General features: G+C 39.5%; 1 protein-coding gene across 1 annotated transcript in view; it reads left to right on the top strand.

Annotated features, from left to right (window-relative positions):
- The window catches only part of SLC9A2 (solute carrier family 9 member A2), a 97,574-nt gene that overhangs the window by 5,224 nt on the left and 68,806 nt on the right, over window positions 1-23,544 (top strand). The gene's annotated exons all lie outside the window — the stretch shown is intronic.

Raw genomic sequence — 23,544 nt, 5'->3', positions numbered from 1 at the left:
CAACTTCCACAATGACAGTAATTATCATTAAGGGGATACTTTTTTATTTTTTTACAGAATTCTTTCACATATTATGAAGCCCTAAAATTATACAAAGGACTTTTTGTATAAATGTGTTTGTTCCTTGTAGGGTTGTAAAAACTCACCTGTAAAACCAAGTGAATTTGTTGATTTGTATGTGGATAGATTTTCATCAGTGATTCAATTGCTTTTTAAAGTTTACAGTTCTATTTGGCGTATCTATTTCTTCTTCAGTCAGTTTTAGTACTTGTGTTTTTATTCTTCTGGAAAATCATCATTTCATTTGAGTTTTTACATTTATGGGAAGGAAGTTATTTTCTATTTAAAAATACCTACTTTATCTGCATTTATTATTCTACCTTTTTATTCCTAATACTGTTATTTTTGTTTTTCTTTACCTTGACCAACATTCTCAGAAGTTTATCTATTTTATACTTTTTCAAAGAATTGGATTTTGATTGGTTTCTAGTTTATCACTTTCTTCTCTTTATTATTTAGCTACTCCTACTTTATTGGTGTGTATTTTTAAATTTTTTTTCATTCCTGAATTTAGAGCTTAGCTCATTAGTTATTGAATTTACTTGTTTTCTTATATGTCGACTCCCACCTTACAAAGGTAGTTAATCCCTGAAAAACACTTATAGTTGAAAACATAATGTTACTTTCAATAATTTCAGTGATGAATATTTTTATGAACTCTGCTCCAAAATTGTCATGTCCTTACACTAAAATGACATCAGTCTTATTAAAATAGACAAAACTCTTTCAACAGTTTATTTTAGTTATTATAACTCTTAAGAAGCCATTTTTCTTCATCAGTCTCTCCAAAATATGGCTGTTTCTGTGTTTTCATTAAGTTCAAAGCTATGGGGGTGCCTGGGTGGCTCAGTCGTTAAGCGTCTGCCTTCGGCTCAGGTCATGATCCCAGGGTCCTGGGATCGAGCCCCGCATCGGGCTCCCTGCTCTGAGGGAAGCCTGCTTCTCCCTCTCCCACTCCCCCTGCTTGTGTTCCCTCTCTCGCTGTGTCTCTCTCTGTCAAATAAATAAATAAAATCTTTAAAAAAAAATAAATTCAAAGCTATGATAAACTGACATTTAAGACTATGGTACAAAGCATAGTCATGATAATTCTAAGTTTATGTAAATTCATCTTTATTGCAAATTGTAACAATAAAGAGCATGGCAGAGACTAAAGAATTCAGGGAGGGGATGCAGATGAAATTGTACTTTCCCAGTAAATTGCATGAAATCATTATTGCTGTCAACTGACAAACCTTTATATTCTGAGAGGAGAACTTAACACAACATATCAGTGATAAAGCTGAAAAGATAACTGATGTATCTCATCAGGGGCGCTCCGCCACTAATTAAAAGTCTATAAAATCCAATTTAGTCTTCATGAAATCAAAGAAATGCCTCATGAGCTGAAATAGGAATATTAAAAGAAACTCTTCTTAAAGATGGTTTCTCATGATCAGGAATATTAAAAGAAACTCTTTTTAAAGATGGTTTCTCATAATCCAAATGGGTATATCTTCAAGGAATGGCAATATATGTATTGAAGGCTAGAAATACATTGCTCTGCCCTACTTCAGTTGCACTGTAGAGTTTTGATATGTAGAGTTTTCACTGTTGTTTAGTTCTCAGTATTTTTAAATTTCCTTGTGATTTTTTAAAAAAGATTTTATTTATCTATTTATTTAGTTTTGAGAGAGAGAGGGAGAGGGAGAGAGAGAGAGAGTGCGTGAGCAGGGCGAGAGGCAGAGGGAGAGGGAGAGAGAGAATCTCAAGCAGACTCTGAGCTGAGTGTGGAGCCTGACACGGGGCTCAATCTCATGACCTGAGATCAAGACCTGAGCCAAAATCAGGAGTCGGTCCCTTAACCCACTGAGCCACCCGGGCACCCCCTCCTTGTGATTTTTATTATTCTAGCCCAATAATTATTTACAATGATAGGTTTTAGTTAGTAAACATATAGAGATATGTGGTTATTTTTTATTTTATTCATATTTTATTACATTTTGTTTAGATAGGATGTTTTCTGTGGTTTAATATATGGTCCTTGTTTATTTTTATTTAAATTTTAGTTAGTAAACATACAGTGCAATATTGGTTTTGGGAGCAGAATGTAGTGATTCATCACCTAATTATATGGTCCTTTTTAAACTGCATTTTCCATGCTTGCTTAAAAAAGATTATATATTCTCTATTTATTTCGTGAAGGATTTTATACAGGCACATGTGCACATATGCAGACACACATACACACTAGATTAAATTTGTAATTATGATGTTCAGATCTTTAATAGAATTGCCGAGTTTTTTGGCTGTTTTAACTATTAGGTTATATGGTACATTAAAATCAATGTCTAAGATTGTGATGCCAATTACTGTTTATAATTTTGTTATTTTTTGCTTTGTATATTTTGATGCTAAATTATTAGGTGCATACAAGTTTAATATTGTTATATCTTCTGAGCAAATTTGTCCTTTAATTATTAAGTTATGAACTTCTTTATTTTCAGTAGTATTCTTGTGGCTCACAGTCTGTTTTTTCTTTTATTACAATTGCTATTCAAAATAAAACTAGATTTTGCACATGTCTTTTTTCTGTATCTGTTTTCCCCATCTATATTTTCCAGACATATCTTTTCCTATACCATTACTATTAAATCGACTAGATAATTTTCATTTAGATACATTTTATTAAACCACCTATAGCTGGATTTCTTTGTCTTTAATTTAAATTTTAAAAATATCTGTAATTTCAAAAGAAGTGCAGTTACATTTATTTTGCATTTATTGTGAGTTATATATGTGAGCTTACTTTCTTTGTTTACTGTGCTTTTATGTGGTGTCTTTAGTTTTCTTGTCATATTTTGGCTTAGTTTTTTTTTTTTTTCATTTATTTTTTATATATTATTATATATTGTGTTTCTATTCCTTTTGTGGTTGACTCTTCAATTTTAATCTGATTACCTGATTTAACAGGAGTCAGGCCAGGCTGCTTTGGCTCACATTTTCCTACACATATTTTGTAGTTGTATGATATTGTGTGCATAACTTAAACTCTCTGGGTTCAGTTGCTTTATTGGTTAAATGGGTAAATAAAAGTACCAATGTCATAGGCTGTTGTGAAAATTAAATTAGCTAATATATGTAAAATCTTAAAATAATTTTTTGAAATGTGGTAAACATAGTATTTGCGATTTTATTATCGTTTTATCCTCTTTCTGAATAATACTTAAACTATAAAAATTTTTGACTGCTATCTGTCTGTTGCAGGATTTTAATTTTTTGTCTTATAATTTAGACCTGGTCTATATTTAATTTATTCCAAATTAGATTTTAATTTTTTGACATGATTTGTATTTCATTTCCTCCAAATTAGTTTTTAATTTTTATAAGCAGTGTTTACATTTGCAAACATGCTTGTCAATTTTTTTATTATTACTTCTTCTGTCTCCCCCTTTCCCCCAGATTGTTTTCTTTTTACTGAAATATGTTCTTTGGTGTATACTTCAGGGAGGGCCTTTGAATGAGAAATTCTCTTGATCTTTGACAATGTCTTTGATTATTCTTTTGAACGATTATATAACAAGAGTATAGGGGTTGGAAATATTATCTCTTATCAGTTGGAAGACATTATTTCATTACTTTCTGACCCCTTTTGTTGCTAAGGAGAATTATGTTATTATTCTCATTGCCCTTTGGAATTAATCTGACTTTTCTGTTGGCTTGTATTTAAGATTCTTCATTTGGTTATTTCTGATATTCTTCTGTTTCTTTGATGCGTCTAGGTATTGATTTATTTTGTTTTGGTTTCTTGGAACTTGAGCTGCCATGTTTCTTAATGTGGTTTCATGTTTTTCATCTCTTTATTTTTCTTTTCTATTTCTTAGTAATTTTATCAGACCTTTTTACTAGTATCCCATTACTCTCAGAGTGTTTCTAATCTGCTTAACCTACTCACTGGATTTTTCATTTTAATTATATTTTCATTATGCTGTTTTGGCTCTTTTTTAAGTGGATCTGCGTTTTGTTCATACTTTTCTACTATTCAATTAATTTTTATTCCTCCTTTGATTTTTTCATTTATTTAAACTATATTCATTTTATAGTTTTTTTTAGATTTTTCTGTTATTTTTAGTTGTTGCTAATTCTTATGTTTATCACATTTACTGACTTTCCCTTTTGGGTATTTATTTCCTTATATAGATTATATTTTTTGTTGTGAGCTTAGCTTCAGCAGGGGATGTTTACTTGGAAGTGGTTTGTTTCCCTTAAGTTATGAATGGTTCTTCCAAAAATGGTTTTGAGTTTTCATGCTGGGACCCAGAGTTTTAGTGGTTGGCTTTTAGTACTAGCTTGGTTTTCTCATATGATTCAAGTGGACTTTATACCTGTATGTGGTATAAACCTGGAATTTTAAACTTTATAGGGAGAATTTTCTCTCTGCCCAAGGCCATAAAGTATCTTTTAGTATTGGTATCTTTTAGTATTTATTTATTTGGCACAAAGTAGCTCTTTGAGACTCAGGAATTTATGCATGAATGCTTCCCTTACTGGTCTGATGTCAATTTTTTTGTCTTCATGTAGGTGTTCAAATACTGGGTCCTAGCACATAGGGCAGGTAATTTGTCTGGAATCCCCCTGGTTCACTGTGGCTTGAAATCCTCCTGTCATCTCTTGCTTCGACTCTTCTCTTTATTTCTGGCCTTGCAGACATTTTCCCTTATTTTGAATGTGGCCAGATATTAATCTTGTATGTTTGAAGTAAGAGGTGGCTTTATCTGTGTTCACATTGTTGGATGGCTCAGTGACATTGTACTTGGCACTTTTTAAACAAATGCTTGCTATATAATGTTTAAAGTCCATGGATATGTTCTGTTTATAGAATATCATAATGGATTCTCTTTAATAATGTAAGGTGAATATAATATGTGCTTTCCTAGTTTTCCTGTGTTCAGGATGTGAAGATGTGACTATTTTGCTTTTATCTTCTATGTTTTCATAGTTGGGTAGAAGAGAAATAACTCATCAATTGAACAAGTGTTGGACCTAAGTTTTGGAAAAGATGTCCCCCAGATTAGAAGTAGGAAGACCCTATTGCAATCGAGTTCTGCCATCAACTTTGTTGTATGACCCTGCCAAGTCTTCAACTACTTGGTTCTCACATTTAATTAGTAGAAGTAGGGATATGTATCTGCCCCATCTGTTTAACATTTCCACAGGGATAATATGAGATACTCTGTAGAGGAGGAAGTAATTTATAACAAAGGTTTTACTTTTATATAGCAAAGGAAACTTAAGCCAAGAGAAGCATGTGTTTATTATATTAAAGTGATGTGCAGACATGGGCGTATTGTCATTCCAAATGAGGCATGCACAATTACAGGTTACTCTCTTGCAATTACGTCTTTTAAATGTAATGAATCATAATTGATGTACTTCCTGCAACAATCGTGCACATTGTTCATCACCATCCAAGGGCTTTCTAATCTTGATTTGTAAAATTCATCCCTTGTTTGAAGATATATGTATTCCTTTCCCTCTTCAATCATTCCAGGGGAGGACATGAGAATTCCTTTGAAAGCTATGTGGCTGTGACATAATCATATTTTAAAGGTGAGTTTCATGTTATTACTTAGCGTTGGCATAGAAAGGCTCACATGTTAAAACAGAAAAGTCAAATTCACAAATGTATTTAGACATTTCAACTGAAAATGAAACAGATGACACATGCCTACCCTCTGTATGTGAAAGTGCTCTAAAGAAGCTTTAAAAGTTTTGTTATCCAGAGAAAGTTCCTCGTGCAGTCACGAGGCAGTGGAACAATTCTTTTTATTTTTTTAATATTTTATTTATTTATTTGACAGAGAGAGGGAACACAAGCAGGGGGTGTGTGAGAGGGGTAAGCGGAGCAGGGAGCCGGATGCCAGGCTCGATCCCAGGACCCTGGGATCATGGCCTGAGCCGAAGGCAGACGCTTAGTGACTGAGCCACTCAGACGCCCTGGAACAATTCTTTTGCCATATTCCTGTGATCCTTCCACTGGCGATTCTGCTGCTCCCTATCACTAAGCTTCTTTCCTAGGGATCCTGGGGCTGGGAAATCTGATCAGTGTAATGCAGCCGAGCAGAGTCTTTTGTTGTGGCATTGGAGGGTGGAGATGGGTGGGCCTAGATAATCCCTCTATTATGGTTTCATTAATAAAATAATAATAGCTAACAAGGATGAAGCATTATTCCATGCCAGGTATTTGGGCCAAGTGTTTTATACCCATTGTCTTATTTAATTTTTATAGCAACTCTGGTTGGTAGGCACCATTATAATCCCCAGTTTTAAAAAATAGATGAGGAAACAGGTTGAGAGAACTTAGGTCCAGAGTATCACAGCACTTAAGGGGTAGAGGTGGGATCCGTGGCCAGTGTACTTCATCGCTCCACTGTGTTTCGCCCTGAAGAAGAATCTTAAATTCTAGGTATCTGTCTGGGGTCTCCAGAGCACCTTGATGTGCCTTATCTCAGATACTCTTAACCTTAATCTTGACTGTCTCAGATTTTCACTATAAAATCAAACAATGATAATTACATCCTGCCTACTTCAGAGGATCATGGTGTGGACCAACTGAAATAATATATGAAAGCACATTTGACTCCCCAGTTAACATTAGTCCAAGCTCACCACAACTCTGTAAACTGGTAGAATGGAAGGTAAGGTGGCGGAACTCATAGTGCTATCAGAGCTGGAACTTGAGTCTAGAATTTCTGAATCTTGAGGGATGCCTGGGGGCTCAGTCAGTTAAGCGTCTGCCTTCAGCTCAGGGAGTCCCATATCGGGCTCCCTGCTCAGCGGGGAGCCTGCTTCTCCCTCTGCCTGCCGCTCTGCCTGCTTGTGCTCTCTCTCTCTCTCTGATAAATAAATAAAATCTTAAAAAAAAAATAGAATTTCTGAATCTTGGTCTCGCTTTTGCCACCATGCATAACTTAGGGAATGTAGAATTCTAATGGTTTTGAAATGTAGATTTAACATGTTAAGATTCATAGGTGAAGGGTTCAACCTGTAACTTGGGCCACCATGTAAATTTTAATAGGCCAAAGTTCAATTTCAGCAGGTTGACAGGAGAGAAGGTATTCAATCTGTTTTGTGTTGCATGTATATGCACATGTGTTGAACTGCATACACAATGCATGTGCAGCATGCAGACATATAAGCACACATGAGTGACATTCATTAGGACGTCAGCTCCATGAGGGAAGGGACTTTCCTCTTTGACCTGCTCTCTGGGACAGTGCTTGGCACCTAGCAGGTACTCAGTAAGGAAGCACTGAGAAAACAAATAACTAAATAATGTTTAGAGGTACTTTTCGTTTCACCTCAGCTTAATCATGTGGTAACCAAGGTAACCGTGCATCCTGGTTTGTCTGTGATATCCACGATTTGTGTTAGCCGGGCACACGTGTTAATAGTGTGCCCTTCACTCTCAACTGTACTCATTTATATGATCATTTATTTGGCCACTCTACTTGTAATGCATATACTGTTCTTGCACATATTTGAGTGATCACTTCAGCTCTGTTGTCCAAAATCCGAGCTCTACAGCTCTACCACTTGCTAGGTGTGGAGTTTGGGTGAGTTAATAAGCCTCTATAACCTCAGTTATTTCATCTGTGAAATAGGATGATGATAGTAGCTTCCTTCTTAGGTTGTTGTGAGGGTAGAGTTAATGCCTGTGGAAAACTTGCCACCTTCACAAGAACAGAGGTCTTGCTTCCTCTTCCAAAGCATACTGGTGTTGCACCAAGAAAGTCTATTCTGTCCAGTTATTCTGTAACAAGTTGTTAGATCATCTGGATGGTCCTGTCTCCTGCTGTTGGTGTTATGCCCGGGTTTCTCTCTGAATCATACGCATTTCAGTTTTCATTGTTGCATAAATTAAAAAAAAAAAAAAGATCTGCTTTTGTAAGTTAATTTGCAATGGAAATAAAAGGCAGTGCGCACCCTTTGTTTGGTCCCAGGTTCCTGTGTTGTACACTAAAGGGTGAACAGCAAGGCGTAATAGGTGGGAGGCTGAAGAGAGGGCCCCGCACACAAGGCTCATGGTCCAGTGAGACCTTCCCCGTAGGAGCGAGCTCTCTTCTTGACCCTCCTCTGAGCTGCTGGGTATACTCTGTGTCCTCAGGGTCCCCAGATATGTTAGTTCACACACGGGGGAGGGGGGATTGTGTGTTTCAGCCCATCCTTCCCAAGTCCATTTGTACTTTTTTACAAACCGTGTTTCTTTAAGAATCGAGGCAGAAAAGCATTTTAAAACAAAATGCTGCCCAAAGTAATCATTGCTATTTAAAAACTGTCGCCTGGACCTCCCTATCAGCAGTATTCTAAGGCAGAAGCCCACACTGGCTGAGTGTCCATTTTCTCAAACAAAACACCAGAATGGTGTGGAGAGAAGAGAATGAGAAATTGCGGCCCCTCCTTTCCATCCAATTGAAATGTCTGGTCTTCAGGATTGGTAAGAATACACCGTTCCTGTCAGCCGATTTTCTTAGGAGAATGGCATCATTCCTTGTGCATTCTCTACTGACCTGTCTGGAAGGATATGAAAATGCTGCCTCTGGCTCCTGGAGCTCACATCTTTACAGGAACTAGAAAATATATATATATGCCTGCGTGAACTAGCTCCTGCCTCAGTCTCTCCGGGTCCTGTTCCTTCGGCACTTTTATCACCATCTAACGTGTATTTATTTATTCATTAGTCACCTGTGTGTGCTCGCTGTCCCTCCCTTCTCAAGTCATGGCTCTGGGGTGGGGGCCTTGGGTCTTTTGTTTTATCCACCTCTGTGGAGCTGAGGAGGCACACAGTTAAAACTAATGATGTCTACATTCTCAGTACTGTTTTATATTTTCAACTGTTTCACGTCTATAGCCTCTTTTGATGCTCACAAGAGCCTTCATTTGGTTTTGTTTTACTGCAGACATTCATCATTCATTCACATGCTTACATTCTAAGCTCGGTTGGTGAGTGCTAAGGGTTTTGCTAAAGCGATTTGGTTAATAAGATAGCTAATTTATGTATTTAATGACTTTACTCCCTCTGCAGTGATTTTTTTTTGTCTTTTTCTTTTCATTTGGTCTTCGTGTCTCAATTTTGTGTTTTTTATTTTTTTTATTTTTTTAAAGGTTTCATTTTTATTTGAAAAAGAGCACAAGCAGAGAGGCAGAGGGAGGGAGAATCTGAAGTAGACTGTGCGCTGAGTGCAGAGCCCAATGTGGGGCTCGATCTCATGACGCTGAGATCACGACCTGAGCCCAAACCGAGTCGGACGCTTAACCGACTGCGCCGCTCAGGCGCCCCTCAGGCGTCCCTCAATTTTGTGTTTTGAGGCCGCCGAAACCAGGGGAGTTACTGCTATTCCTGAATCTCTGAACAAACGTGTAATCTGCAGGACTCCAGTCTTTCATTTTTCCACTAAATATGTTAGTAGTATTGATCATTATTTTAATAAAATGTAAAGATTATGACGACGGTGGGACCATAGAATTCTTAAGATCTATACATCTTCAGAATTGGAATCCCTTCGGTCTTTGCAACAGTAAACAAATGGAAAGACACATGGATGTGCAGAGACCCCCGAGTTGGTAATCAGAAGCTGGAAAGGAGGCAAAATGAACGAAAATATGATGATTCTGGTAAGTTCAGAAAATAGTATAATTTATCAAATAGGGTAGTTTCTTAATTTAGCTCTAGCCACCCGTGTGCGCATAGCTCCCATCCGTGTAAATAACTGGGGACTGCAGCTAAGTGTTAGCAACCACTTAATTGAAAAATGAAATTAGGTAGCAATTACTGGCTATTGTGGGTTCCTCTTCTATACTTTGATCTCTTTATTTTAAGCAAGTGGTAAATTTGTTTGGAAGGCAGGCTCTCAGAGGAATAAAAACCAAACAGAACATGAAACTCCAGCACAAGGTGGTTGAGTGGGTGGGGTAGTCTCCCTGGATAAGCGTGTACAACTTAATGATTGGTGGGCAAACAACAAAACCAAAATTGGCATAAATCGTTTACTAATACATGGGCTGAAAGAATAACAAGTCTGGGGATTTAACATTAGCCTGGGGCGATAGAAAAAAAAAATTGCTTTCAACTGTTGACCTGCATGGAAAGTTTTGACTCTCAGTTAGAGTACACCAGAGTCCTCATACCCTCCCCGGATCCTGGGTCCTGGTGCCGCCTCCCTGTGCCTCTTCTTGATCTGCAGAGGGTCTATGCAGAAACAGTCCACAGAGCCTAACTCCTCCCTGGATTCTGTCATTCCCCCTAAATAATGCCTACACCCGGGGAAGTTTTTACCCTCAGAACGATCTCTTTCAATCTAACCTTTCCTTGGCCGATCCCCTTCATCAAAGGGTGTTACTAAAATGGAAAAAGAAAAAAAAAAGAAACGGGTGTGGGCCAAGAGCCACAAGGGGGTGAAGCTTGGTAAAGTTAAAGGTGTTTGGAATCTGAGGCTGTCGAATCTACTTCCGAGCCGTAAAGTCTCAACCTGCAGTCCTGACAGATTCAGAACAAGTTCTGTGATGACTCTATGTATACTTCACGAGAAACCTGAGTCGAGGACTTTTCTAGAGAAGAATTCTTGGCGTGTCCAAGGGCTGCTCTCATCATTTTAACAGCCTGGATCTTGTTTCCCACCTGGCGACATTAGAAATTCCCCTGGCATCTGTGGGTTACTTTACTTGGCGCGGGGAGGCACATATTTCACACCCAGATGTAAAATATGCGAAAATACTTGGGACACCATCCAGCATCATTGTTATTTCCTGGTGCAGGGTTGCAGCCTCGGTGGGCAATGAGGATGCACCCGGACTGGTTCGTTTCTGGGCTGTGTGGATGGTGTGGTGTGTCTCCTCTATCTTGGTGGCAAGGTGCTCGTGGAACATTTTGTGAAACTCCTAGGACACCATCGGAGCATGTCGATTGCAAGAACTGACCATCTTTGGAATTCCTCCCCCTGGCCTATCCCACCCGTAGCTTCAAAAAGGAGACTGTGACGTGTTACAAGGAAGTAATCTAAGATGGTCTACTCCAGCAGGAAGTAACCAAGATGGTAAAGTACGTAAGTGGTTTTGATCCTCTGAAAGCCAGTTAGTGGTAAGCTAGCTAATATAAAATTGAAAGCCATGAATAACTCTAAATAAAAAGCGAGAAATATTATTTACAGAAAAGCACAGTGTTTATTATTTGTTCTTTCTTCACTGGCTTTTCTCACTCTCCAAGCACAATTTCTTCTTTAATCTTGGAAAGGAAGAAATTGATGTGCTTTTTACAAGATCATTATGCAAAGTAATTGTGGTATGTATACTTTGTGTAGATGCTGATTAGCCAGCCTCCTGCACGACAGTCTCTTTTAAAATTCCTGGAAAAATTGTGAGCTTTTTTGTCCCAGAAGTAGCCACTGGGCAGCCTGGGCCTGCGATTGTCCCTTCACTGGAATCGCTTTTATAGAGAGAAACTGGAGGACTGTAGATTCTCTGTAAGGCCCAAGCTGGGGAGCTGCATGAGTGGAGGTTTTCATTTTACTGTGTGCATCATATGCTCACCACTGTGGCTCGGCCTCTTTAACAGCCAGGACAACTTCTTTAGTCACTGGCTTGCCCCACGTTGATTTGGGCAGTGAAGCCCAGAGGGACTCTGGGCCTTTTTGCTCACCCTCCAGGCTCCTGAGAGCTGAGGGATTCAGGGCCAGGAGCATCTTCCCAGGCCACCCCCTTCCTGCTCAGGGCATAGCGCCTCCCCAACCCCTCCCCACGTGGAACCAAAACATTATCATTTGAAGGCGTAGCTTGCATTCTTTCAATTTGTGACTTCCCTTGAAATCCAGAGAGATAATAGTCTTCTATTATTCCCCCATCAGATTTCTGAGAACAGCACCTTCAGTTACATCTGCCTTTGGCCCCAGTATATATGTGTCTGTGGGACATGAAATTCTCAGTCAGCATTGGATACAGTGTCTTCCACGAAGCAGGGCAAGCCAGGAGTTATGGATGACTCTTGTGGGTGTGTCTGCGTGTGTTACACAGGCCGCCATACGCGGGCGCACACACAGCTTTTAAGTCGCTCATGAGCAATCACAGGGTTGCTAGTTCAAAACTAAATATGAAATTTCTGCTCAGGGATGTGTGCATAGTCTACTCAGCAAAAATACTTTTCTGGCCTAGTGGTTATAGGCCAAGTTTTTCGGCCCGACTTCTTATAGAAAGGAAGCTATAATACTGAAAATTGATCTTATCTTGCCAATGGCCCAGGAATGCAAACGATGAGTCTGAGATTAAAGAAAGGGCTTACTGCAGGTAGTAGTGAGGCAAGGGCATGAGTCCAGTCCTGGGGCCGGCCCTGGCGCGGGGGTCAGATTAGGATTCAGCTATCTTCAATGGAGAGGAAAGTCCGAGGCCTGCAGGCCATTCCAGAAGTTCTCTCAGCTTGCGGAAGCGAATGTCACCAACTCTCAGTGTGCTGCTCAGGACCTGTCAGGGAGCTCGCCCCATTGACAGAAACCAGCTTTGGGGCCCAGTAAGAACAGGGAGGTACCCCTGAGGAGCTGAGCCCTACTCACTTGCTTAAGAGATGGGAAGCCCGTCCCGTAAGCTGTGGAATCTCAGTGCTAAGTTGTGTTCTCATTGCTCCAGTTCAGATTTGAAGTCAGAAGTCAAAAAAGAAGAGTGAAGAGAAAGAGAATGGACGGTTTCCCACTCTCATCTCCACTGCAGTCTTAGGAGCCTCTGAAGGTTGGCTTTTGGACTTGCAGTCCAGACAGGCGGCCAACAGGGTGGCCTAGTGGTGGGCATGCATGCCCTGGGAGATGGGTGGAGGAGGGTGCCAGCAGTGGGGGGTCCTGCGGGCGCACTGGAGAGCCAGCACTTGCCCTAATGAGACGAAGCACCTGCTCAGCTCCAGCCAATTGCCACCTTGCTCAAATTGGGGGACAGAAGGCCCAGTCTGCTGATTTTTCAAGATAAACTAAACAGAGGATTTTATGTGTGCAGACTCTCAATGTCCAGAGGTTAGCTCAAGATTCAAAAAACACCAGATGAGCAAAACAAAGTAGGCCTGTAGGCCATGGCGGCCCATGGCCTGCCGGTTGGTAACCTCCGGCCTAGACTTTTTCATGTTACATGAAGTTTGCTTCCAGGATTCATAGCTGCTGATATTTATTTAAGGGAGCTGACTTACGCACTCAGGATCAGTTGGAATTTGTGAAGTTAATAACAGTCCAAACGAATACCATCCTCAGAATGTGATTATGTCACAAAAAGAGAAGTAAGTAATAGTGGGGACATCATCTTGCCATTGATAAAAATGGGGAGGCCATTCTGGAATCTCCAAGAAAAGGCATTCCATTTTACACCTTGAATAAGAAGCATGGGCACGGGAAGCAGTGCTGGGACGAAGGTCAGGCCTCAGGCACATGCCTCTCACGTTGCCTCTGACGGTTGGTTAGCTAAGTCACACAGCAACTTCATTATCTACGAAAGATAAACTCTGCAGATAAATCAGATGTTATTCTGACAATTGTTAAACAATGAAGAGTTACTTCCCTTCACTAAAGCGTGTTTTGTCAATTTCAATAAGAATATCTGTTCTTAGGGTCTCAGTAGATGATCAGGTCCCATACAAGAGGCGCTTTCCTTTAAAAATGTGTCTGTGAATATTTTAACAGTTTTAAAGATAATAAAAACAAGTAAGGTTCTTGTGCTGTTGTTCACTAAGCATCATTTAGAATAAACCGGTAGGAGTATTGCCATAATAAACATACGTGCTCTGGTAGATTGGGATATCACGTTAGCATGTTATACCTTGCTCAGCCATGTCCGTTCTTTGATATTTTGCTACGAGCATTTTTGTAGCAATTAGTTATTTGACCCTTTGCATTGCAGAACGTTCTGATTTTTTTGCTTTTTATTTTTGGACAGCCCATGCTTTGTACAGTTTGAGGTTTCCGGTCATTTCACCATAAACACAACATTTTGCCACCTGTCTAATTGGCCGTAAGGCAATTTTGCCATAAAAGAGAAAATCACGAAAAATAACAAGGACATTCATCAAGGAGGACATAATCAAACATGAAAAAATTAATAAAAGTGATGTAAGGATATTTGCCACAAAAGCTAAAGCTGTGAAAAATAAAACAGGGACATTTTAAAAGGACATAATTAAACACGAAAAAATTAATGAAAAAACTAATTGTTAATGTCTTCCTTCATTTAGATAGAGAGGTGTCAATTTTCCAAATATTAGGATGCACATTTGTAACTGAGTTTTGTATTGCACTGTGAAAGGCTTCTACATTGCTGTTCATTCTTGACATACAGTCACATGTCCATTCATACACGTTCCAGAGTTCTATGGGAAATGTACAAGACATAGGAATGCTGTAACACATTTTTAACTGATCTTTGTTACCATTGTAACTGATAGGTTGTTTTCTAGTATAGTATGCAATACAGCTTTATACTGTCTTATTTCACACTTCCAGTATTTATCCAGTAAGTTTTTCCAGCAAATAATTTTCTATCAAGTCGATATATACTAGTCATCGTCCACTATTTAAGACCACCATGTCTACTCATCACTGTATAGAACATGATAAGCTGTAGCCAAGAGTTAGATAATGTATAAATGGGAACTTTGTCAATGGAGCAGTGAACCAAAGTGTCAATCAGTTCTTCCATCTTTCAGAGCAGAATTGCCTTATGGTCAATTAGTTAGCGATGAAAATGTTTGCAAGTGAAAATGCTTGTGGCCAAGATGTCCGCAGTGAAAATACCAGACCCATGTTTTACATCCCCTCTCTGAGAGTTGCCTTTCAAAGGCCTGGTTCAGAGGCTGTGGGTCAGCTGATGAGTTAGTTATTTTGGGATATGTGCATGGTGGCAGCGCCTATCCGCAGAGATCACTTTGATCTACATCTTTTCATACTTGTTTGCTTAGCAGTGTTTATGCAGCTATATCAGTATTTCTTTCTGCTGTGCCATCATCATTTTATAAGAACGAGTAGGAAAGTGAGAAACAAACATGAAGATTTGTTTTCTATTGTGGGAAAAGATACATAACATAAAATTTACCACATTCACCCTAACAAGTACAATTCGGTGGCACTAAGTACATTCACAGTGTTGTGCAGTCATCACCCCTGTCTGTCTCCCGAACTCCTCCATCTTCCCAAACAGAAACTCTGCCCATGAAACAATAAGTCCCTGTCCTCTGTCCTCCCAGCCCCTGGGAACCTGTGTTCTTCTTTCTGTCTCTATGAATGCGACGTATCTAGGTACTTCATGTAAGTGGAATCATACAGTAATTGTTCTTCTGTGTTTGGTGGAAGTGAAGATTTTAAGCATAGCTCTTACAGCGTAAACAAAACTGAGGTGAAGGCAGAAATCACCTTGAGTGATGAAAGCATAAACCTTTAGGGTAATCAGATAGAAACGAGTTGTCTGGGCATTCTGTGGTAAATAAAATAACAAAACTGCAGGTTAAAGAAGACGAGAGGAAAGTTGGAACTAAGAATGTGAGTGAAGACTGTGATAAAAGGCGAGGCCTACGATCTTTGCTTTCAGGGGCTTGAACCCCAGCGAGAGCACGCACAGGCGGTGGCCACATGCCTATCCATGGGCATGGAGAAAAACCCCTAAAGGAGAATAGCCAGAGCAAAGGGAAGGTAAAGAGCTTCTCTCTCTATTGCCATTTTTGTCCATCTGCTACAAACTATGAGCCACTGGGAGTGCAGAATTGAGTAAACCTTGCCACCACCCTGGGAACGTGTCCTAGTGGGTGAGACAGACCCTCAGGTGGATCTGGGAACTCTAGTGCAGTAAAAAGTATGCTAAAGGCATCAGCACGGTGTGACTGAAGACAGAGAGCCACATGAGCCACTCACTGTCCTCTCAAAACATTTTGTTCATGTCTTCGACGGAGAGCATACCTTTTTCTTCATATCGTTGCCTGTATTGGGTGGTACAACTTCCCAGTACCTGGAGGTAAGTCCGAACTGTGGATGACAACGCCTAGGACACATTACTCTTACCCTCTCTCAGATTTCTTGCAGCGCCTCCTAGGGGACACACTTGGTGCCCACCCTAATGAGTTTTGCACACACTGTTTCCTTCTGCTTGGAAGCCCCTCCCACACCTCTTGGCTTTGACAACTTCTACCCCTCATTTCCTTAAGGAGCTCCTCTCCGGTGAGACAGACAAGATTAGAGGCCTTGCTGTGGTTCTACTGTGACTTACATTTCCCTTTCCATAACAAGCATGACATTTGTAATGACTTCTTTGACATCCTTTGTCCCTGTGGATGGTGAACTCTTTGGAGACAGAGCCATTATGTGAGTACTTGGAAATGCTTGTGGGTCAATAAATGAAAGAATAGGTGATCATGTAAGTTATTTATCAGGTTTTAGGAAGGATGAATATTTTCTTTGCAATGATTTTTCCATAATAGACATGATTTCCACCTAATGATTTACAGGCTGTTCAGGCATTTCTCAAACAAAGGTGTCTCAAGTACCAACTTGGGGTTTTAAAAGCAAGCAGGCCACTTTTCAGCCATCTGGGCACTTTTTTTTTTTTTGCATGGTAGTTACGACTTGGCATTTGGAATCAGGATTTTGTAGATGATCTTTATCGAGTTGAGAAAGTTCCTTCAATTAGTAATTTGCAGAGGGTCTGTATGATGAACGGATGTTGAATTTTTGCTAAACACGCTTTCCGCATCAATCACATAATTCTTCCTCTTTAGTCTCTTGATAAGATGGGTTACATTGATTGGTTTTTCAACATTGAGCCCCATTGGCATTCCCTGAGATAAACCTTATTTGGTCACAACGTATAAATCTTTTCATATATTGCTGAATTTTTGGCTAAGGATTTTTACATTTATACTATAATCCTGCACCCAGCCCCAGGGTCACCAAGCAATTCTTGGACACCAGCTAGGTGCCCTACAACTCAGTTCTGACACCATCCACCAGGAGGTAGTGTCAGATCCCACAAGTTAAGGGTTCAGTCCCGCAAGACTGCCCTCTTATCAAACAAAGGTTTTAAGGGCTCTGTACCAGGAAAGGCGTTGGAAGAACAAATACGTGTTTCTTATTATAAATTACCATGTCACCATACTCATAAAGGATATTGGTCTGTTGCTTTATTTTTTGTACTCTTTGTTTAATTTTGGTATCAGGGTAATATAATACTAGCTTCATGAAATCAACTGGGAAATGTTCCATCGCTTCTGTTTTTTGGAAGAGATTACGTAGAATTGGTATGATTTTGTGGAATTCACTAGTAAAACCATCTAGGCCTAAAGATTTGGTTTTTTAGGAGTTTTAAATTACAAATTCAGCTTTTTTAAAAAAAGATTTTATTTATTTATTTGAAAGAGAAAGAGAGAGAGAGGGGAGAGAGCAAGCCCAAGCAGGGGGGACAGCAGGGAGGAGAGAAGCAGGCTCCCCACCAAGCAAGGAGCCTGATGCGGGACTCGATCCCAGGACTCTGGGATCATGACCTCAGCCGAAGGCAGCTGTTTAACCGACTGAACCACCCAGGCGCCCCATGTTTTTTTTTTGCTAGTTACAGCACTGTTTAAATTATCTCCTTCATGTTGGGTGAATTGTGGCTATTTGTATTTTTCGAGGAATCAGTCCATTTCATTGAAAATGTCAAATGTGTGTGTAAAGTTGTTCATTGTATTCCCATATCATCCTTTTGATGTTGACAGGGTCTGTAGTGACTGGTTTCTTTCACTTAGCACAATGTTTTCAAGGTTTATCTATGTGGTAGCATGTATCGATAGGTCGTACCATTTTATGGCCAAATAATATTCCATTTTTTGCCATATTTTGTTTATCCATTCATCAGTTGATGGGCATTTGGGTTGTTTTCACCTTTTGGTTATTATGAATAATGCTGCTATGACATTCCTGTACAAGTTTTTATGTGGACAAATTTTTGTTTCTTTTGTGTATATACTTGAGAATGAAATTTCTAGGCCAAAGAAGTCTGTGTTTAACTTTTTGAGGGACTGCCAGACTGTTTTCCAATGTGGCTGTACAATTTAAGTTCCTAACAGCAGTGTAGGAGGGCTCCTATTTTTCCACATCCTCATAAACTTTTGTGATTACCTGCCTTTTTGATTATAGCCATCCTAGTGTGTGTGAAGACCCATAGGTTATGTAGAAGTGTGTTGAGTCCCCAAGTTGAGATTTTCCTGTTTTTTTTTTTTTTTATATGTTACTGCTTTCTAGTTTGACTCCATTGTGATGTGAGAATATATTCTGTATGATTTTAGTTCTTTTAAAAAGTTTATTGAAGTTTGTTTTTGTGGCCCAGGATATATTCTATGTTGATATATGTTCTGTGGATTCTTAAATGTGGATTCTGCTGTTCGTGGTTGGGAGTTCTCTATAGAATTGATGGTCTAGTTATTCTATCAGTTATTGAGAGTGGGGTATTGAAGTTTTTATAATTCTGTATTTGTCTATTTCTTTTAATTCTATCACTTTTTGTTTCATGTATTTTGTAGTTCCGGTGTTTGGTATGTATGCATTTAGGCTTGCCATGTCTTGGTAAATTGACCCTTTTATCATTATGTAATGGCCTTTCCTGTCTCTGGTAATTTTATTTGCACTGAAGCTTACGTTATCGAGTATTATTATAGCTACTCCTACTTTCATTTGATTAATGTTTAACGATATAATGTTCTCTATTATTTTATTTTCAACCCAGCCTATATCCCTGTATTTGAAGTAAGCTTTTTTAGGCAGCATATATGTTGGGTGATACTTTTTAATCTATTCTACTAACAGCTGTCTTTAATTGATATATTTGGACCATTTTTTAAAATTTTGTGTAATTATTGATATGTTTGTGTTTAAATCTGTAACTTTATTTTTGTTCTCTGTTTTTCATTTCTCTGTTTTCTTTTCTTGCCTTCCTGTGGGTCATTTGAACAGTTTTTTAGAACTCCACTTTTATCTATAATGTTCTGGGGAGTACCTCTTTGTATAGCCTCTTTAGTGGTTCCTCTAGGAATTATGTTATAAATATATATGTATATATAAAATATAACTAATAAGTTACTGGTATAGTCATTTACCAGTTTGAGTGAAGTATAGACTTCACCTCCTGTTACATCTTTTTATTTTCCCCAACTTGTCATATAGTTGGCTTAAACATTTTCTCTATATACATCGAGAACCACATCAAGTGGTATTCCAATTTTGGCTTCAGTGGTCAAACTTAATTTAGAAAATTCAAGAGGAGGGGCACCTGGGTGGCTCAGTTGTTAAGTGTCTGCCTTTGGCTCAGGTCATGATCCCAGGGTCCTGGGATCGAGCCCCGCATCGGGCTCCCTGCTCTGTGGGGAGCCTGCTTCTCCCTCTCCCACTCCCCATGCTTGTGTTCCCTCTCTCGCTGTGTCTCTCTCTGTCAAATAAAATCTTAAAAAAAAAAAAAAAGAAAAAGAAAATTCAAGAGAAGAAGGAAAATGCATAGAATTTGCTCATATTTTTGTTCTTTCTGTTTTTCTTTCTTCTTGATGTTCTAAGATTCCATTGTTTTCTTTTTGAGAATTTCTTTTAGCTGTTATTTTAGGGCAGGTTTGCTGTCAAAAAATTTTCTTAGTTTTCCTTCCTTGATTTTCCCTTTATTCCTAAAGGGTATTTTCACTGGATATACAATTCTGGGCTGGCAGTTCTTCTTCTTCTTTTTTTTTTTCTGCACATGAGTAACGTTGTGTTACTTCCTTATAGTCTCCATGGCTCCTGACAAGAAATCTGACGTTGTTCTATTTTCCCTCCTGTAGAGAAAGGTGTTCTTTCTCTTTGGCTATCATGATTTTTTTCTTTTTTTGTATTTTCAGAAGTTTAATGTGGGTTGTCTTGCTATAGGTTTCTTTGGATTACTCATATTTGGGGCTTACTCATCTTCTTGATTCTGTAGGTTTATGTCTTTTGCCAAATTGGGGAGTTTTTTGCCCTTATTTCTTTGAGTACTTTTGTAGCCTGCCCTTCTTTCTTTTCCATTCCTGGGACTCTGATGACAGGAATGTTAGATCTTCTGCTTTAGATCCATAGGTTCTCTCAGGCTTTAGGTCTGTTTTCTCCCTGTTGTTCAGATTGGATAATTTCTATCATTCTCTCTTAAGGTTGACTAATTCCTTCCTATTTACTGCATTCTGCTATTGAGTCTACAAGATTAAATTTTTTATTTCAATCATCTATTTTTCAGTTCTAAAATTTCCATAAAGTTCTTCTTTATATCTTCTATTTCTTTGCTCAGGCTTTTTATTTTTTTTTCATTTGTTTCAAGTGTGTTTGTAATTGTTCATGAAACACTTTTATCATGGCCGTATTCACATTTTTTTGTCAGGTAAATCTAACATCTCAGTCATCGTAATAGTGGTATCTATTAATTTTCTTTCTTTTTTTTTTTTTTTCCATTCAGTTTGACATCTTCTTGATTCCTGGTACAATGAGTTATTTTTCATTGGAACACGAACCTTGGGGTATTAGTTATGAGACTCGGGATATTATTTATACCTTCTGTTTTAGATGACTTCTTATGACACTAAGTGGGAGAGGGAGATTCCATATTGTTATTGCCAGTTGGGGGTAGATTTTCAGGTTCCTCACTTTGCTTTTATTGACTACCTGAGGGGGGGATGCTCTTCATTACCATATGGGGGCTGGAGATTCTATATTCTTACTAGTTCTCTCCTGACACCTATTTGGCTGAGAGAGGGGTTAGGAGTACCTCCTTGCTGTTCCTCTGGTGGCCTCCCCTGACACTAAAGTAGAGTGGTGGCTTCATTTCTGGTGGGTGGAAATGCAGGTCCTGACTCCACTAGGCCTCCTTTGACCGGCCTCGGTGAAGAGCATGTGGAATGCCTATTACTGCAAGTGGTGGAAGTCCAGGTTCTCCATGTAGTCTTTACTGGCATCATGGAAGAGAGTTACCACTCAGTGGTGAAGAAAGTCCCGACTCCCTGCTTTTTCTTTTCTGACACCGCCCCCATAGGGAGGTTGGGGTTTTCTTTATAGTCTAGTAAGCATAGAATCTAGATTCCCCGCTCAGATTTTGCTGACACTGGGGCCACATTTTTTTGTTTTGTTTTTGTTTTTTTGGGGGTTTTTTTTTGGTGTTTGGAAGGAGTAGAGCAGCTTATTACCTCAAAGTTTTCTCTTTGTCTATGCTGATTCTTTCCCGGTCCAGAGTATAGACAGAGCAGGCTTTTGTTGGGACTTTTGTTGTCTGTGATCATTGGCATTTCCAGCCTGATGGCTTCTTCAAGTCTGGGATGTGAGAGGCAAGAAGAAAACCCAAGAAACTCACAGCTGTGTTGTTCTTCAGATCTCAAGGTCCCTAGCTGGTTTTCCTTCTTGGGCCACTTTCAGAACTTTCTTGTGCTTATTTGTATATAATGTCTAGGGATTTTAGGTTTTTTTTACTTAGTGGGAGGAGTAGAGGAAAATGCATATTCCACCTTTCCAGAAGCAGAAGTTGGTTCTTTTTCTTCAATCTTCATTTTCTTTTCCCCCCCACCATCTTTAAAAGGTGAATAATTCAGGCATACCTAAGTTCTGTCTTAATAGTCTTTACTTTTGGGTCACTGTAATATATCAACTGCTCTATAGGAGAGATGATTGCAGCATAGGATCTCCTTGTGTGTTTTATAGATTCTTCTTTCTTTTCTCTAATGCTATATTCTTTGACACATACGGAATTTTCCAAAACTCCTGGATTCGTCTTTGATTCATCTGTCTGAGAGCAAAAACGTTGGTGAAAAACGACCAGTGTTTTTCTCTCTGCACTTATAGAACACTTTTGGCCACCAGATGTGTGGGATTTTCCACACCAAGCAGCTCTCCAGTTCTCTGAGGACACCAAGTGGGTGTGCTATAATTCAATTCCGTTCTGACATTATCTACCTGGAGTTAGTGTCAGAGCCCACTAGCAAAAGGCCCAGTCTCATAAGACTGTTCCCATTACAGATGCCAATTGTAAGTCCCTGTACTTCTTACTGACCAGCTATAAATTGAGGTTCCCATGATGCCCTCCTTGGGTTCAGTCATTTGCCAGAACTGCTCACAGAACTTAGGGGATAAAGGATACAGATGAATAGCCAGGCAAAGAGATATAAAGCAAGATCTGGAAGGGTCTCCAGTGCAGGAACTTTTGTCCCTGTGGAGTTGCATTGTACCACCCTCCCGTCAGGTAGATTTGTTCATCAGTCCTTAAGCTCTCTGAACACCATAGTTGAGGGATTTCTATGGAGCCTTTATCACTAGGCCTGATCAATTATTAACTCTATCTCCAGCTCCTTTCCCCTCCCCAGAGGGTGAGGGAATGAAGCTGAAAGTTATGAGCTTCTCCTCATGGCTTGGTCTTCCTGGTGACCAGTCCTCATCCTGAAACTATACAGGAACTCACTGTGAGTTGCCTCATTAGAACCAAAGACACTTTTTTTTTTTTTTAAGATTTTATTTATTTATTTGACAGAGAGAGACACAGCAAGAGAGGGAACACAAGCAGGGGGAGTGGGAGAAGGAGAAGTGGATGCGGGGCTTGATCCCAGGATCCTGGGGTCATGACCTGAGCCTAAGGCAGACGCTTAACGACTGAGGCACCCAGGCACCCAAAAACCAAAGACACTTCTATCACCCAGGAAATTCCAAGGAATTTAAGAGCTCTGTGTCAAGAACTGGGGTCAAAGCCCAAATATTAGAATAAAAGATGCACCTAGACCTTCTATCACTTAGGAAATTACAAAGGTTTTAGGCGCTTGGGATGTAAGGGCCAGGAGATTAGGGATGAAGACCAAAATATATGTATTTTTATTGGACCAGAGAATCACACTCACATCCCTCATCCAGACCAGCAACACGTTCTGTTGGAGCAAGTGTCAAAATATATTTTGCATGTGACTTCCTCTCATACACACCACCACTTTAGTGAAAACCATCATCTCCTTTCTGGATTATTGACACACTGGTGTTCCTGCCTCCATTCTTCAGTAGCAGCTAGAATGACCCTATAAAATGGTGAATCTGGTCATGACATTCCTCTGCTCAAAAGCTTCCAGTGGGGGTGCCTGGGTGGCTCAACTGGTTAAGTGGCTGCCTTCGGCTCAGGTCATGGTCGCAGAGTCCTGGGATCGAGCCCCACGTTGGGCTCCCTGCTCAGTGGAGAGCCTGCTTCTCCCTCTCCCTCTGCCTGCCTCTCTGCCTACTTGTGCTCTCTCTCTGTCTGTCAAATAAATAAATAAAATCTTAAAAGAAAAAAAAAAAGCTTCCAATGGCTCCCGTTGCACTCAAAAAAAAAAAAAAAGTATCTAAAGTCTTTCCCATGGCGCTGTGTGCTGTACCCTTTTGCTGCCTTTCCACTTCATTTCTTACCATGTTCTCTTTACTTCCTGTGCTCCAGCCACGGTGGCTTCCTTGGTCAGGGTACTCCCAACTCAGGGCCCTT

This window comes from Halichoerus grypus, chromosome 10, assembly GCF_964656455.1.
Source record: "Halichoerus grypus chromosome 10, mHalGry1.hap1.1, whole genome shotgun sequence".
Taxonomy (NCBI): domain Eukaryota; kingdom Metazoa; phylum Chordata; class Mammalia; order Carnivora; family Phocidae; genus Halichoerus; species Halichoerus grypus.
This window is presented reverse-complemented; position numbering and strand designations above follow the sequence as displayed.